Source organism: Zootoca vivipara, chromosome 14 (assembly GCF_963506605.1).
Source record: "Zootoca vivipara chromosome 14, rZooViv1.1, whole genome shotgun sequence".
Classification (NCBI taxonomy): domain Eukaryota; kingdom Metazoa; phylum Chordata; class Lepidosauria; order Squamata; family Lacertidae; genus Zootoca; species Zootoca vivipara.
Window position 1 is genome coordinate 28531137 of NC_083289.1, and position 15881 is coordinate 28547017.

At 50.4% G+C, this 15881-nt stretch overlaps 1 long non-coding RNA gene across 1 annotated transcript; it reads left to right on the forward strand.

The window, feature by feature from the left end:
* The first annotated feature begins 10697 nt into the window (after positions 1-10697).
* Positions 10698-12716, forward strand: LOC132593208 (uncharacterized). Its single transcript, XR_009558569.1, has 2 exons — positions 10698-10904; positions 11823-12716. It is a non-coding gene; the product is annotated as an uncharacterized LOC132593208 (long non-coding RNA).
* Positions 12717-15881: the final 3165 nt, after the last annotated feature.

Consider the following 15881-nt stretch of genomic DNA (forward strand, 5'->3'; position numbering starts at 1 on the left):
CTTGCTAGATTCAGAGCCTGTCAGCAGGCAGAGCTGAAACACTTGACAGGCAGGTGTGGATTCCATTGCAGGTGACTGTCCAGTAACTTGAGCCCAAGAGCAGCTGGTGCTCCAGCCCCCAGCCCAATCTGGGTCAAGAAAGCACCCATCTCCCTGAAGGCCCCATTCATGTAAGAAGTGCCAAAAGCAGCCTCTCGAGTCCAGCAACTTGTCCTCAGAGTTTCCACACAGACACCGGCCTATAATCAGGAAGGTGCCTCTCCTTGCTGGCCTTTGGCTTAATCCTCTGTTGATAGTAAGGGCCCTTCCCTACCTGGCTTAAAGGGGCCTTTTGTCCCTCCTTGAATTCCCTCTCCCATGCAGCATCCTCCTTCTACTGCCGTCCCATAGCTTCTCCTCCCTAAACCCCCAGATCCTCTATGCCAGGCATCCCTAAACTGCGGCCCTACAACTTCCATGATCCCTAGCTAACAGGACCAGTGGTCGGGGAAGATGGGAATTGTAGTCTAAAACATCTGGAGGGGAGGGCCGAAGTTTGGGGGTGCCTGCTCTATGCAGTTGGTGCTGCTTTCCTTTTTGCAGCATAGTGGATCTCTGGATTTAGGGAGGATTACACCTGGAGGAGGTCACTGCCTGGTTGTGGCGGAATTAAGGAGGTACAAGGGGCCTCAGGGGTATGAAAGGCCTTTGTCCCTGGCCAATTCTTCCCTAAAGCATCCATCGGAAGCCACCTGTTGCATGTCCATGTCTGCCCCGCAGGGTGCACTTGGTCAGGCCGGGTCTCTTACCTCCTGAGCCCCCCAACCAGGGTGAAAGAGGACCCTGCTCACCCCAGTGGCTGCCCCGCAGGGCTGTTCTGGACAATGCTGAGCAAGGGTTTGTAGGGGGACTGCCCGTCTAGGCGGCTGCCAGCGCTGCCACTCTTGCCCTGGGGGGCTGTGCCTCCCTGGAGAGCTGAGCTGAAGGAGCGGTAGCCGGCCAGGAGGGAGGCCACTGGGCAGGGGCCAGACTTTCCTGGCCCATGCTGGGAGGGGCTGCCTGGCCTCGCCTCTCGCTCTGCAGCTGCCATACAGGAGGAAAAGCAAAGCGAGTCTGGGCCTTCTGTGAAGACACCCTGGAAAGCAGGGTGCAGGTTGCTGGTCACAGGTGCAAGGCAAGGCCCTGCGTCATGACTGAATGGCTGGATTTGGTCCCTGAAAGGAGAAAAGTCCTGCTCCTCCTCCTCACAGACCTGGCTGAAGCCAGCCATGGACTCCGCCACCAGGCTGCTGAAACACTTGTAGCCCGAGGGCTGGGGGGCGGATGTGCTGAGGGGCAGTTCCAGGGCAGCACTGCTTGGCTGGGAGGAAGCCACCGTCTCTGTGCTGGTGTTGTGATAGACAGGTTCAGAAGAGGTCTCCAAAACACCCCTGTGCTTGTCCAGCGGTGCATCTTGAGAAAAGGAAAAAGCACTCTGCATGTGCCCCAGAGCCTGGTCCTTGAGAAGGGGGTGCTCGTCCAGGATACCGGTGCCTCCACTGCTCAAGTCCCCACTGAGAAGGTCTCTGAAGAGCTTGGCCACAGCGTCTTCATGAGGGACCTGGCAGTCTTCCTCTTTCCGAGTTTCTGGCTTGGCAGATGCAATGCAGCTGTGAATATGCACAGGATGCTCAAGGCCCACGTTTCCAAATGGTGCCACCGCTGCTGTCACACCAGCGGCCACTTTGCTCTTGGCGGGGTTTGGGATCTGGTCCCACCACCCCTTCTTCACCCCTTGTTCTCATTAGATTAAAATTTAAACAGTAAGCTTATATGCAGACATTTAGTATTTTTTCTGTTATTAGCAGCCCAATTTATAAAAGCCGAATTTGGAAACAATCTATAGAACTCCCCACAGAGATCTGGTTAAATAGTATTTGCAGTGTGGCTCCATTAGAAGGCCTTACTCACCACAAAAGTGTAATTAAAGGCACTTCAAGGATAGACACTTTTGGTCAGGGGTCAGCAACCTTTTTCAGCCGTGGGCTGGTCCACTGTCCCTCAGACCATGTGGTGGGCCAGACTATTTTTTTGGGGGGGGGATGAACGAATTCCTATGCCCCACAAATAACCCAGAGATGCATTTTAAATAAAAGCACACTTTCTACTCATGTAAAAACACCAGGCAGGCCCCACAAATAACCCAGAGATGCATTTTAAATAAAAGGACACATTCTACTCATGTAAAAAAGCACTGATTCCTGGACTGTCCATGGGCTGGATTGAAAAGGCGATTGGGCCCCATCTGGCCCACAGGCCTTAGATTGCCTACCCCTGCTTTTGGTGATGTTGACTTCCTTTCTTTTCCTTTATAAATGAGACAGAAGATACTTTTATTCCACTTTCAACACAGGAATCTCTGTGGAGAGGCTACTTGAATTGACAATACCTAACTTATTGCATGTGCACTATGTACTATGTATGGAATTTAATAAGAATGGACCACTGGACAAGTTAATGTAGTTGTGTGTTCTTGTCTTTATTTAAATGAGAAACAATAAAAATCATTGGGGAGACTTCAGAAAGAGGTATTGTCTACAGCAGAGAATTGTGCTGAATTAAGTGAGAGGCCTGCATATTAATTCGATGTCTAGCTGATTGGAAATGCAAGACCTTCAGCAATGTGAGAGAAATGCTGTCGCTCACTCAAAGGGGCCGGATGATGCACAAACGTTCCTGCGGGTGGGGTCGGAATATTTCACAAATCCAGAAGGTTCACAAAATCCAGAAAAAAGAGCCCACAATGTGGAGCCCAGAACACACAGGGATGCCAGCTGGGATGCCAACAGGTGCCCTACCCGATCCACCCAGGTGCTTGCCAACTTATTGGGACGCTCCAATCACTCCAGTTGTTCCCGAGGAAATAATTTCTCTGACGCACTTTAGCAGTATAGGTTGCTGTTGGCATGCCGATTCCTATGTTAAGTTGCATTTGCGGTGTCATGCGTTTGCGTTTCTTTAAAGGAAAAAAAACCCCCCAAAGCAAACATGTTTACATTATGTGGTCCTTCCCACATCACAGGAAAACACTGGGAGGGGGTTCTTCTGGTGAGTGGAATTCTTCTCTTTCCCAACTTTCTATGGAAGGAGATCATTTTGGGATATGGTAGAAAATTGATTTTGGACTCTTATGTAGCAATGCACAAGGGAAGAAATTTTAGAGAACTGTTTCAAGACAAGCTGCAATGGAAGCTCTGTAGATGAAATCAAAGGGCTCGAGACCAAATGGCGGAAGGATCGCCTTCCCTCCCTCCTGAGCCTGGCCATTTCCCACCTGAGGGGCGGCCGGGGGGGGGGGGCAGCCACAGCCAGGGACTCAGGGCTGGGCACATTCCTCCATCCAGACAAGGAAGAAAAGATGCAATTCAGCCTAGCCAAAGAACTAGGAGTGTGTGGAACAGTAATGGGGCAGTGAAAGAGGCCTGGAGGGCTGCATCTGCCACCCCTCCCCTAGGTTCTGTAATCCAAAGGAAAGCAATGGCTTGGGGCTGGCAGCCCTGATCTCAAGCCAGTCTACTCTACTCTGAGAAGTCTTGTGTGCCCCACTTGTGAGGGTCATAAAACCATCTGCCAAATATATTGTTACAGATTTAGGGTAAACCCTAGAAATTAATAAAGGCTACTCATGTAGTGATGGCTGAAAACCACATATACTCCCCTTTTCTCAAATGCAGCTCTACACACTGGTCTGCGTAGGCAACTAGGGCAATCTGCCTGTCTATTTTGCCACAAAGAGCAGCTAAACATATGTATTGTTGTGTGCATGTGGGGGTGGGGAATGACTTTACTAGAACAAATGGATTCTGTGAATGGTCCTTGATAGACATCAGAGAGACTAACGAGGGCACTTTCATTCTCATGCTGGAGGAATCCTCAGCAGAGCTGCCCAAAGAAAGTGTCACGGAAGGGCAGAGAAGATGCCATGTCAACCAGCATGAGGCAGAGCAGGGGGGTGGGGAGAGGTGTATTCTGAGACATCAACCTCTGCTCAGGACATAGAAGGTCTCCCCCCCCCCCCAATGTATGTGGTTGTTTTAGTATTTTTAATTTTAGTTTTAATGACATTGTTTTAACATGGATGAGCTTACCACCCTGAGTTCCCTTTGGGAGGAAGGGTGGAATATAAATGTAATTACGGTAGCTGATTAACAATAATAAATTTGCAGCACTATTCCAGGTGATCGTACAGAGAGGAGTATGCCGGGAAGGTATGCTTACCTCAAGGGCTTGTTTTTGCCCGTAGGAAACTTCATAGTCTGTTTCCGGATTTTTATGGAGAAAGTGCCCTTCATTATAGTCATCTTCCCACGTGAGGATTAATCCCTTAAGTTTCAGGTTGACAGGCGGTCGGGGTTTCACTGCATTCTGGAAGAAGACAACAAAGAGAAAGATGTGGGGAGGCAAAAGGGGCCCCTGCTCGTCTCTCAGGGAAGACAACATGGGCCTCTGCTTGGGAAGGAAGGGCAGGTCAAAGTGGCAGACCTTTCACCCTGGAGGACAGACCTCAACCTCTCCAAGTTCTCTCCAGAACTGGAGTATCCCCCTCCAGGCACCTAAAAAAGGGGGCTCTCCATTACAAAGGTTTCTGCCACAATAAACTTGCCACCGTTTAAGGTGGTGACTTTGCATAATGTACTAAGACGGATGCAGGAACGGCTAAGGAAGGTCTCTAAGCATTGATGGGCGCTAATCACGAAGACAAACCCTCCCTTCCCACCCCACTTGTATGCTGCTCCTCTTGTCTTGTTCTTCAGAGCAGCCCCCAGGAATGCGCAAGGAGAGTCTGCCAGACCAAAGGATCCCTTACCAATGTCCTTAGGGTCCACACTCTTCTTCCAGATCTCTTTCCCATTGGCCTCCACTGAGAAAATATACTTAAACTTATACACTTCTTTAGTCTGAAGGGCGCAAGTACACTTGGGGGTCGCATTCTGGCCTCTCTTGTTCTTAGGAGAACACTCCAATGATTTCCTGGAACAATGGTAAGACTTAAAAGGTGTTTTCAAAGTAGACAACACTCAGATTATTTCTGCCACAGCCTCGATTTGGGAAAGCTCAGCCCAAGTGAGAGAGGGGCTTTGCAATGCTTCCAGCTGCACCATGCTGTGGATTCCCCAGACCCCCAGGAAAAGTTGCAAGTGTGCAAGACGAGATAAATCTGTGCACCTTGGAAGTTCTCCAACCACAAGTGGTCCAGTGAAAAGTGTAATGAGAAACCCTTTGGATCCTGCGTTTCTTATTCTGCGTTTGGAAAACTCACAGTGCAGTGGTTAGCTGTGAGGAGGGTACCACCAGCCCCAGAATCACCCAACAGAGGAAAGAGGAGATCTGGTGGCAGTTCTCTTGTTTCACAGCATGACCTACTTTTGGTCACTGAATATACCAGTCATTTCAACATGCAGGAGGAACTCCTTGGGGCAGTCGGTAGAGGCGTCCACTTTCCAGGAACAACCCACTTCGGAGTCATAGTCTGTGAAGCAACTTGGCTGGATGTCCTTTGAGGATACGGCTAGAAAGAAACAGAAGAGTTTGCTTGAGTGCCAGACTGACACCAACTATTGTGCGTCATCTCCAGATTTTCAGAGGAAAGCAGTGTAGGAATGTTTTACTCAATGAAACTTACATATTCAGAGGAGGCCTACCCTGAAAGGGCCTCTGCAAAGCCACACTTTGGCCCTCCGTGACTCCACTGCAGAAAGGGATAGAATCTCTGCTCTACTCCTGTTTTGTCAGGGCAGAGCTGTAATTACAGGGGAGCTAGACAGGTTTTTTGCCCTGAGTGAAGCCTCCAAATGGGTGCCATTGAGGCTCTTAACCTGTGTGTGTGATTGTGTGTGTGTGATTGTGTGTGTGTGTGATTGTGTGTGTGTTTCTGTGTGTCAAGCTGTGTCTTTGACAAGGGTGAAATAAAGCCTAGATCTGACTCTGCCCCAGGGGGACCTTTTGTGTGTGTGTGTATGTATATATATATATATATATATATATATATATATATATATATATATATTGTTTTTAAAAAAATATTCCTGGGGTAGAGAACGCATTCTGTCTGAGTCTGGAAAGCTAACTCTGCCTCTGCCTTAGAAAAAAGACCTTCCAAGGACAAGCCTTAAATTTCTATGCTGACTGCTGCTTGTTTTTCCTCCTCCAGGTGCATTGGGTTGCTCACCTCAACGTTTATAATGCTCTCCTAAAAACATGAAACTAGCCCTGACACTTGATCAGGCCAAAGGGGCTCATCCAGTCCAGTATCCTGCTCTCTCAGATGCCCCAGTGGGAAGCTTGCAAGCGGTATTCAGACACAAGAGACTCTCCACCTCCTGTGGTTTCTTGCAAATGGGATCTGGAAGGGTTTCCATGTTTGATTAGAGGCAGAGTATGGCCATCATGGTGGTAGCCACTGACGGTCCTGTGAAATTGGATTAAAGTCATCAAATTTGTTGGCCATCATTGCCTCCTGTGGGAGCAAGTTCCACATTTTAACTCTGTGCTGGATGAAGAAGTTCTTCCTTTTTTATCTGTTCTGAATCTTCCAACATTAAGCATCACTAGATGTCCTTGACTTTTAGCATTATGAGAGAGAGGAGGAGACTTTTCTCTATCCAGTTTCACTCCCCATGCTGAAACTCGTTGCGAAATGCCTCAGTGCCCCTCGGTTCATTTCCTTGACTGCTTCCTTGAGCCACTTCCTATGCAACGCAGCTGTGCTCCAGATTGTGCCACGACATCTCCAGCTCAGCTTACTCAGCCCTCCGGAAATGAAACAGCCACAGGACTAGCATGGCCCCCCAGGAGGTGTCTCCCAAAGGTGAGGGGCCCTTCCCACCTACCCAGCTGCTCTCCTGTACTGACTCGGGGATCTTGATCTCTCTCTGCTGCATCCCCTGAAATCTCAGGGCAGACCAAGTGGACTCCTTCAAGATGGAACTGAACAAAGCTCTGGTAACAAGGAACCGTTTTAGGGTGCTTTCCACTTGGAGTTGTCGCACATTGAAATGTTAGGGTTGTGGGGGTGGCCAGGCTTTATGTTGGAAGGGGGGAGAGAAACTCAGTTACTTTTTATTTACTTGATTTAGGGGGGCAGCTGCCCTCCTTTTGCTATACCCATGCTACCCACTGGACTTTCTCCTTGAGGGCAAACCACTCAGCCCGGGAAACAGGCGGCGTATATGCCACCCCTTTCCCCACACTCTTGGAAATCTCTCTCTCTTCCTCCATCCCCTGAAATCCGAGGGCAGACCATGTCGACTCCCTCAACATAGAAGCAGCCATGAGGAAGGACCACTCCGGCTCCTGTCCCCATAGTGGCCATCCAGATGCCCCAGAGGATAGAAGCTCACAGAGAGGACCTGGGCACAGCAAAAGCCCCCACTGCCATTTCCAGTAAGTGGCATTACTCAGAGGCATTTACTGCCTCTGACACTGGAGGGAAAACGGTCATCGTGGCTAGTAGCCACTGACAGCCCTCTCCTCCTCCTCCTCCTCTTTCTGCATGAATTTGTCTCATCCTGTCTAAGTTGTCCAAGTTAGATGTCATCACTTGTGGAAGTGAGTACCATAATGTTTTAAATGTGTGGGGAAGACCTTGCTTTGTCTCCCAAAATCTAGCTTCCTTGGACGCCCCCAATGAGTTCGCCTGTTAAGGAGGGAGGTGGAAAGAACAACATCTGCCCAATATACAGTACCGGAAAAATTATACGGTTGCACTACTAAAGAGAAGTAGGAAGGATCTCCTGACGCAAACAGTGGGGAGACAGATGGAGCACCCATGAACTGAAGAAAATTCATAGAATCACAGAACTGTAGGGTTGCTGCTAGTGACGTCACCTACCCCCTTTGTCTGCAGTGCAGAAATGACAGCTAAAGTCCTGCCAGTCCGTGTAGATAATGTGGATAATGCAACTTAAGACCCCAAGTCATTGCCCCCCCCCCGCACACCCAATTACTATGGCTGGACGTATGCTGATGGTGGTGAGAGGAATGCAGCCCGCTTATGGAGAGGGGGAGAAATAGGGTCAGATGGTGGGTTTCTGGCTTATTGCAGAGTTTCAAAAGCTGCTTTCAGGGCAATGAGTCTCCAAAGGTGGCTTCCACCATGCAGTCATAAAACCCAGAGCAACCCAGACCCAGCAAAAAGTCTTAACTCACTCCCACACCACCCCCAACAATACCAGAAAAGCAGGCCTCCTGGAAACCTGACCCAAAGCAGCCTCAGCCCATTTCAACCTGTCCAAGCCTTGAAAAGATCATCCCCACCACCCCTCCTGGCCTTGCTCTCTGTCCGGCTGGCTGCCCGGCTGCCCTCTCGCAGAGGGAAGCAGCTTTCCTCCACGGAGACTTACTGTGCCAAAGGAAGCAGGCGAGGAAGACGGAGAGGAGGAGGCAAGGCCTCCGGGGGCCCCCGAAGCCCATCCTGCCGTTGGCCATCCGGAGATCTGGTGATGGAATGTGCCTGGCCCTGCTGGGAAGAGACAATGTTAATGTCTTTTGAAAGCCTGTTGGCCGCCTCCAGATGCGTGCCACAGGCAATGGGGGCTCTGCAGGCTCAGCTGAACCCTAGAACGATCTTCACTACAGAACGCCACCCGCTTACCTGTGGAAAGGGATTAGGGAGCCCCCCTCTTATTCAAGGCCCAACTGAGAGCAAGGCCCAGCCCCTTTGCAACAGTCACATCCAGCATCCAACAGGCAGAAGCCACGAGACATTGGCCAGTCGCCCAGCTGTGGCCAACTACTTGTCTTGCCCTTCAGGCCTTCGGCTTCAATGAGTAGCTGGGAGGAGACTGGGCCAAGGGGGCTCAGATGCTAGGGCCCCAAAACACTCACCACTACTCAAAGGCCTGGAAACAATGCCTTATGAGGAACGGCTTAGGGAGCTGGGTATGTTTAGCCTGGAGAAGAGGTTAAGGGGTGATATGATAGCCATGTTTAAATTCAGTATGTAAAAGGATGTCATATAGAAGAGGGTGAAAGGTTGTTTTCTGCTGCTCCAGGGAAGTGGACACAGAGCAATGAATTCAAGCTACAAGAAAGAAGATTCCACCTAAACATTAGGAATATCTTCTTGACAGTAAGAGCTGTTCGACAGTGCGATTTGCTGCCAAGGAGAGTGATGGAGTCTCCTTCTTTGGAGGTCTTTAAGTGGGAGGCTTGACGGCCATATGTCGGGAATGCTTTGATGGTGTTTCCTGCTTGGCAGGGGGTTAGACTGGATGGCCCTTATGGTCTCTTCCAACTCTATGATTCTATGATTCCAGGACCCCCTTTCCATGTGGCTTTCCGCTTCTCTTTGCTTTGCTGTGCCTGCCGCAAATGCCGCCTGGCCGTTTCTGTGGGGAGGCTCAGCCCAGGGATTTTGCTGCCTGGGGCACAGCAGCAGCAATTCAATGCATAGCACCTCTGAATGTGGACAGAGCTGGTTTTAAACTTAGGAACCTTTTATTTCAGATCAGTAGGCAGAGCAACTCCCAACAGAATATAACAGCCATAGAGCGGGTTTCTAGAGCTTTTTGAGAGATGGAGGAGTGTGGGATGGTGATTTTCTGATCAAATCCCCCTCATGCACAAGTCGCCCTCTTTCTCTCCTAGCCACCTCAGGCGAGAAAGCTGATTGTCCTCTGCTAAGTTACTACCACTGTACAATTTAGAGACACCCCTTTGTTTGACTGCATTTTCCTCAAACAAGCAATTCAATGCTTCAGGAGCCTGGATAGCAAAACTTGGGCCACATTGCAGTGCTCTCTCTCACACACACACATTCACTCACCAATACGAGTGCATGGAACCTCCATTTTTTCAGCCACAATGTCACTTAATAATAAGAATAATTTTATGGTTGCCCCAGCCACTCTGAGTTGCTTCTAACAATTATAAAAGCATAATAAAACATCCAACATTAAAAACTTCCCTATACGGGTCTGCTTTCTAAAATTCCCATGGTTCTTTATTTCCTTGACACCTGATGGAGCGTGTTCCACAGGGTGGGTGCCACTACTGAAGAGGCCCTCTGCCTGGTTCCTTGTAACCCAGGAGTGCCAGCTTAGCCCCACAACTATGGGTGCCATGCAACATGCATGGCCCTGGCCCCTTCATGGGGAATTTTGCGGGTGCTCAGGCACCCAGAGCCCCGGGGAGTCGGCACCTATGTTGTATCTTCACTTCTCACAGTGAGGGAACTGGCAGAAGGCCCTCAGAGCTGAATGATGGGGGTGGAGACGCTCCTTCAGGTAAACTGGGCCGAGGCCGTTTAGGGCTTTAAAGGTCAGCACCAACCAACACTTTGAATTGTGCTCGGAAATGTACCGGGCACAATGCGTGTATAATGGCTGGGCAGTATTTGCATCAGCTGGGCGGTTTTTTTTTAATACAGTACAATAAATGTGAGGGAAAAGAAGCCTGAGCCTTGACTTTGCAGTGACTTTTCCTTTAAGGGTGGAAGCTGGAACTGTGACCATTCAGTTATACTGAAATTCTGAGTGTCTGATACCACCCCACGTCCTTAAGGGGCGGGCAGCACTACCCCCCCCCCCAAAAAAAACACCTAAATGAACCAGGACGCTCCTTCTACAAACAATGAGCGTGCCCCTCTGACATTTGTTATCTTGAGGCCTTGCACTTCTCCCCGCTCCAAACGTCAATCCGGGCTGTGACAACGCTCATTGGCTAGGAGCTCCTAGAGGGCGTGGCCATTATGTCGGAAGTTCTTTTCTCCCGCGGATTCTTTTCTCAGCCAGCGGCTCCTGTTCTTCGGCTCCCGTCCTCCGCTAGGTGAGCGGCAGCGAGAGGAACAGGCGCGCTCGCCTACCCGCTTCCCTGTTCATTTCTCCCCGAGTGGTTTGCATTCTGCCCACGCTAAGAGGCTTCTTTCCGGGTCATCCTCAGCCAAGGTTGGCAGCGTCTCGCGCGTGTGATTCACGTGTGTTCGCGCTCGTCGGCAAGGCAAAGTGGTTTGCGGGGGGCGGGTGTTGGGAAAGGGGGCGGCGCCCCCTCCCTCCCTAACAGGGGCCAACAACACACCGGGAACTGGGCAGCTGCAGCAGCAGCAGCAACCCCAGGCGTGGCGGGGCAGAATGCCAGGACAATCTTACTCGGCTACGAGTGATCGCCAAAAAGATGAAGAAGTTGCAAGGCTGAAAGCCCCCCCCCCCCAATCCGACGTTTTGGCTGTCCCTCATCCTTCTCCCTCCCCCACCTCTGCCTTACCTGGCGGGTTCCCTGGCTCCCTCCCTTGGCCGTTTCTGCAGAGGCTTAGGATCACTTTCTTCCCGAGGAGGCTTGGGAGGGAAGCTGCGCACCCGCCAGTAATATGTTTGACGGGCCCAGCTGGCGGGCGTGCAGGGAATGGGGAGTCCGCCGGCAAAGCTGCGCAGCTCCCCCACTCGCTGGGGCGTCCCTGAGAGGCCAGCGCTCTGGTGCAATGAACCATTAAGCCGTATGGGAAAGACGGCCCTGGCTGCGTGCTGCTCTGCACATTTTGCTCACCAACCCAGTGAAGGGGAGGAGTGGCACATTGGGAATTGAACACAATTCATGTCAAGCAGCAGGGCACCAAACTAAGGCGCTGGGCAAGGGCCCTTTCTCATTCCAAGAGTCACTGCAAGGCCATCTGGGAGCTTTTTGAGAAGCATTTAAGATAAGGGGGTCAGCTGAGGAAGACAGACTCCGCCTCCATGTAGGTGTAGTAATATGGCAGGGACCCCAAATCACTCAGACCCCCAGCAATGGAGGAGCCAAAATTTTGTATTGTACAATTCAAGCCATACCTCTTAATCGGCAGGTAACTAAACTTTTGCTTCAATCTGCAGAGGGCCCAATCCGCACGCAGCCTCCTGTGCCCATCAAATCCTGGCTGCACCCTGTGGCTCAGCGTAAGCCAGCAGCAAGAGCCTGAGAGCTGGCAGGAATCTGCACTCATACATTTAAAAGCTCATGCAGATTTATGCAAACGTGCTTCAACATTCAGGTTCTGTACTGTACTTGAATGTTTCTAGCCACTTCCTTTCTTATGAAGCTTCCATTCGCCTGGGTAGCTTCTCATCTTCTCAGAAGCCATTCATTCTACATGTACCTGTGAGACGCAGGTGAACCATGATGGCAGAATGGTCCATCTGGGCTGCCCACAGCCACACAGCCATCTCTTTGCCAGCTGGGAGCAGCAGCCTCAGCCTCTATTGGGGGTGGTGTCCATAGCAGGTCCTTCCCCATGCAAACTGCAAGCTTCTCTCCCCCTTTTGGAAATGCTGTCCTGCCTATGTCACACCTTGAGTGGAATAAGTGCAATAAAGCTGGATCATATGGATAAAAAACTTTAATGCTAGAATGGTATTGTCTCAGTCACTTGGCGATACTTCCTGACATCCCCATCACCAAAAGCGGTCCCGGAGCATCCCTTTATTCAGCCTGCTACCCCTCCTCTTCTCTGATCTCTGGCAGAGGGCACAGGAAGTCATGCCACCACACAGAGACCTTGTTGCTTGCTATGGCTATATGAAGCTAGACCTCCTTATCTGTATAGAAGCAGCAACAAAAGAAAGTCAAGCAGACTGTTCTCTGCAAAAGCAAGGCAGTGCCTGAGCAAAAGCTGGCCACTTGCTAGATTCAGAGCCTGTCAGCAGGCAGAGCTGAAACACTTGACAGGCAGGTGTGGATTCCATTGCAGGTGACTGTCCAGTAACTTGAGCCCAAGAGCAGCTGGTGCTCCAGCCCCCAGCCCAATCTGGGTCAAGAAAGCACCCATCTCCCTGAAGGCCCCATTCATGTAAGAAGTGCCAAAAGCAGCCTCTCGAGTCCAGCAACTTGTCCTCAGAGTTTCCACACAGACACCGGCCTATAATCAGGAAGGTGCCTCTCCTTGCTGGCCTTTGGCTTAATCCTCTGTTGATAGTAAGGGCCCTTCCCTACCTGGCTTAAAGGGGCCTTTTGTCCCTCCTTGAATTCCCTCTCCCATGCAGCATCCTCCTTCTACTGCCGTCCCATAGCTTCTCCTCCCTAAACCCCCAGATCCTCTATGCCAGGCATCCCTAAACTGCGGCCCTACAACTTCCATGATCCCTAGCTAACAGGACCAGTGGTCGGGGAAGATGGGAATTGTAGTCTAAAACATCTGGAGGGGAGGGCCGAAGTTTGGGGGTGCCTGCTCTATGCAGTTGGTGCTGCTTTCCTTTTTGCAGCATAGTGGATCTCTGGATTTAGGGAGGATTACACCTGGAGGAGGTCACTGCCTGGTTGTGGCGGAATTAAGGAGGTACAAGGGGCCTCAGGGGTATGAAAGGCCTTTGTCCCTGGCCAATTCTTCCCTAAAGCATCCATCGGAAGCCACCTGTTGCATGTCCATGTCTGCCCCGCAGGGTGCACTTGGTCAGGCCGGGTCTCTTACCTCCTGAGCCCCCCAACCAGGGTGAAAGAGGACCCTGCTCACCCCAGTGGCTGCCCCGCAGGGCTGTTCTGGACAATGCTGAGCAAGGGTTTGTAGGGGGACTGCCCGTCTAGGCGGCTGCCAGCGCTGCCACTCTTGCCCTGGGGGGCTGTGCCTCCCTGGAGAGCTGAGCTGAAGGAGCGGTAGCCGGCCAGGAGGGAGGCCACTGGGCAGGGGCCAGACTTTCCTGGCCCATGCTGGGAGGGGCTGCCTGGCCTCGCCTCTCGCTCTGCAGCTGCCATACAGGAGGAAAAGCAAAGCGAGTCTGGGCCTTCTGTGAAGACACCCTGGAAAGCAGGGTGCAGGTTGCTGGTCACAGGTGCAAGGCAAGGCCCTGCGTCATGACTGAATGGCTGGATTTGGTCCCTGAAAGGAGAAAAGTCCTGCTCCTCCTCCTCACAGACCTGGCTGAAGCCAGCCATGGACTCCGCCACCAGGCTGCTGAAACACTTGTAGCCCGAGGGCTGGGGGGCGGATGTGCTGAGGGGCAGTTCCAGGGCAGCACTGCTTGGCTGGGAGGAAGCCACCGTCTCTGTGCTGGTGTTGTGATAGACAGGTTCAGAAGAGGTCTCCAAAACACCCCTGTGCTTGTCCAGCGGTGCATCTTGAGAAAAGGAAAAAGCACTCTGCATGTGCCCCAGAGCCTGGTCCTTGAGAAGGGGGTGCTCGTCCAGGATACCGGTGCCTCCACTGCTCAAGTCCCCACTGAGAAGGTCTCTGAAGAGCTTGGCCACAGCGTCTTCATGAGGGACCTGGCAGTCTTCCTCTTTCCGAGTTTCTGGCTTGGCAGATGCAATGCAGCTGTGAATATGCACAGGATGCTCAAGGCCCACGTTTCCAAATGGTGCCACCGCTGCTGTCACACCAGCGGCCACTTTGCTCTTGGCGGGGTTTGGGATCTGGTCCCACCACCCCTTCTTCACCCCTTGTTCTCATTAGATTAAAATTTAAACAGTAAGCTTATATGCAGACATTTAGTATTTTTTCTGTTATTAGCAGCCCAATTTATAAAAGCCGAATTTGGAAACAATCTATAGAACTCCCCACAGAGATCTGGTTAAATAGTATTTGGAGTGTGGCTCCATTAGAAGGCCTTACTCACCACAAAAGTGTAATTAAAGGCACTTCAAGGATAGACACTTTTGGTCAGGGGTCAGCAACCTTTTTCAGCCATGGGCTGAAAACTGTCCCTCAGACCATGTGGTGGGCCAGACTAATTTTTTTTTTTGGGGGGGGGGAAATGAACGAATTCCTATGCCCCACAAATAACCCAGAGATGCATTTTAAATAAAAGCACACTTTCTACTCATGTAAAAACACCAGGCAGGCCCCACAAATAACCCAGAGATGCATTTTAAATAAAAGGACACATTCTACTCATGTAAAAAAGCACTGATTCCTGGACTGTCCATGGGCTGGATTGAAAAGGCGATTGGGCCCCATCTGGCCCACAGGCCTTAGATTGCCTACCCCTGCTTTTGGTGATGTTGACTTCCTTTCTTTTCCTTTATAAATGAGACAGAAGATACTTTTATTCCACTTTCAACACAGGAATCTCTGTGGAGAGGCTACTTGAATTGACAATACCTAACTTATTGCATGTGCACTATGTACTATGTATGGAATTTAATAAGAATGGACCACTGGACAAGTTAATGTAGTTGTGTGTTCTTGTCTTTATTTAAATGAGAAACAATAAAAATCATTGGGGAGACTTCAGAAAGAGGTATTGTCTACAGCAGAGAATTGTGCTGAATTAAGTGAGAGGTCTGCATATTAATTCGATGTCTAGCTGATTGGAAATGCAAGACCTTCAGCAATGTGAGAGAAATGCTGTCGCTCACTCAAAGGGGCCGGATGATACACAAACGTTCCTGCGGGTGGGGTCGGAATATTTCACAAATCCAGAAGGTTTACAAAATCCAGAAAAAAGAGCCCACAATGTGGAGCCCAGAACACACAGGGATGCCAGCTGGGATGCCAACAGATTGCTAATAATAAACAGGTGCCTTACCAGACCCACCCAGCTGTTTTCCAACTTATCGGGTTGCTCCAATCACTCCAGTTGTTCCCGAGGAAATAATTTTTCTGATGCACTTTAGCAATATAGGTTGTTGCTGGCATGAGGCTGCCTACGGTGATTTTAAGTTGCATGTCCATTGTCATGCGTTTGCGTTCCTTTGAAGGAAAACCCCCCCAGAAGCAAACAGGTTTACATTATGTGGTCCTTCCCACACCGCAGGAAAACACTGGGAGGAGGTTCTTCTGGTGAGTGGAATTCTTCTCTTTCCCAACTTTCTATGGAAGGAGATCATTTTGGGATATGATAGAAAATTGATTTTGGACTCTTATGTAGCAATGCACAAGGGAATAAATTTCAGAGAACTGTTTCAAGACAAGCTGCAATGGAAGCTCTGTAGATGAAATCAAAGGGCTCAAGACCAAATGG